Genomic DNA, 2,029 nt, shown 5'->3' with positions numbered 1-2,029 from the left:
CTGTTAAGATCCGCTTCCCATGACAACCTTGACATTTTCAAACTTTTCACTCTGGAGAAGGCCTCCAATAGAGGCTTTGAGGACCTCAACTGTGCACATTTTCCTCCTAGACATATGTACACGGGGGGTATCGTAATCCCGTATGTGTTGATGAAATACATCACTTCGTTTTACCAGACAATGAGTCAGTACGCTGACACCATCGCCATCCTAGACGAAAATATATCTCATATCAAAGTATTAATCGAAAGTCCCTCCGAGGATATAGGTGAAATCACCGGTTGTTTGTCCCTTACACTAATCTACGGATTAACCCTTTCGGACATTTTTACCAAATTCACCAACGGTCTGCGTCGTGAGGAAGAAGTCGATGAAGAGGAAATCTGCAGTCATGCCACTTTCACACAGTTGAGCACAGATGTGTTGATTAGGAGAACCCGGTTGAATTTCATGTTGAAAAATCACATGCCCTTAAAGGATTGGTACGACTTCTACTATGGGTGAACTAAGTACTAGGTAACAAGGGCAAGCTTTCAACACTTAATGACATTTCTAATGTATGTGAATTAAGACAGCATATCTCTGTTGAAACGATGTTGCTTTATTAAACAAAATTGTTGAATGTACCTTATAAACTTGTGAAGCATGTTTTATTGGTTTAATGTGTATAAAAGTTGTAGCCACCAAGGGCCGTAGGCAGGACCGAACAGCACAGCACTTCTGAAAAACATGGTTGGTTGGTTGAAAATACCAGGCATTTATTTAACCAAACACCAAACAAAACACAAAAACTAACACAAATAACTCAGCTTCTTTGTCGATCGAGCTTACGGTCTTGACTGTTCAGGCCGGTCTCGTCTCTACCTCACACTCCTTACTGAAAAAAAAAGAAACACACACAGGAGGAGTTGGTCAGCTTACAAACCGTATGTAGGCCTGTTGCGGCAGGCCTGACCCACCTTTCATGGTCTTGCCATCCTCCATCCAACTCATGAGCCGCACCTGTTTTGCTCGTTGTCTCCTGCTGTGGCGGCCTCCCCCTCATGGCCTCGATCCGGGCTTGTCGTGCCGCTCTCCAAGGTGCCGGTGGTTTCTACTGGAACGCTGTCCATGGTGCGGTGCCCCTGGGTTGTTGGGTTGTTAGAAAGTGTATGTAGGTGTACAGATTTGTTCACTGTCTTCAAGTGGTATTAAACAAAATAGTTGAACAATCACACAGGTCTTAATCGAACGTACCAGATAAACTCTGGTATAAAGAATGTTTTATTATATTAAGTTACATTCCCAGTCATAAGGGCAATGTAGAATACTGATAGGCGGTTACCACTAGAGACATAGAGGCAACAATGTAATCATGCTGCTCATTAACCGCTTTCGACGTGACAGCAGGGACAGGAAGGTTGGTATTTCGGACAGTATAATATCGACTAGGAGTGTTGCATCACCAGTGAATAGCGTAGCTTAAACCTCTCACATCTGTAGACATGGTTGCAGATTAATGATGTTTCTAACACTTAAATAACGTTTCCCCAAAGGTAGCACAAGGGTTCATGAACACCCCTCCTCTGGTGCTAGAATGTTGACTCTAAAATGTCTTCATTAAACCCACTATTGGAATTTACACTGGCTGTAATCCGGGGAAATAGTCCGTCCTCACAAAAAACAGACCACACACACCTCAGGACTTAACATTTTCGTTTTGAATCACAGTCTACCACTAGCTACCACACGGAGGAGCCGTTAACCCTCACGCTCTCCTCATTGTCTATGCAGCTTGCATTTATCCCTCGCGCTGTCTCCGGGTCGTTGTGACCCACAGCTCCGTCTATTACGCCACCTTCGCGCTGTCTCGGGGTCATTGTGACCCACACTGGGGGAATATAAAGGTTTCACTTTATTTTTATTTTTTTTTGTATTATGAGAAGTTGTCAGAAGACCGCTGTGGGTCACAAGGAACCGGAGACAGTGCGGGGTCGCGTAATAGACGACACAGACGTTGCAGTGTAAAAGAAAAATATATATATATAAA

General features: G+C 43.7%; 1 long non-coding RNA gene across 1 annotated transcript; it reads right to left on the bottom strand.

The window, feature by feature from the left end:
- Nucleotides 1–582: 582 nt before the first annotated feature.
- LOC124489195 lies at nucleotides 583–1,803 on the bottom strand. Its single transcript, XR_006958764.1, has 3 exons — nucleotides 1,003–1,803; nucleotides 832–877; nucleotides 583–720 (listed from the first exon to the last, which is right to left on the bottom strand). It is a non-coding gene; the product is annotated as an uncharacterized LOC124489195 (long non-coding RNA).
- Between the last annotated feature and the right edge of the window lie 226 nt (nucleotides 1,804–2,029).

The sequence above is a fragment of the Hypomesus transpacificus genome, unplaced genomic scaffold, assembly GCF_021917145.1.
Source record: "Hypomesus transpacificus isolate Combined female unplaced genomic scaffold, fHypTra1 scaffold_185, whole genome shotgun sequence".
Classification (NCBI taxonomy): domain Eukaryota; kingdom Metazoa; phylum Chordata; class Actinopteri; order Osmeriformes; family Osmeridae; genus Hypomesus; species Hypomesus transpacificus.
This window is presented reverse-complemented; position numbering and strand designations above follow the sequence as displayed.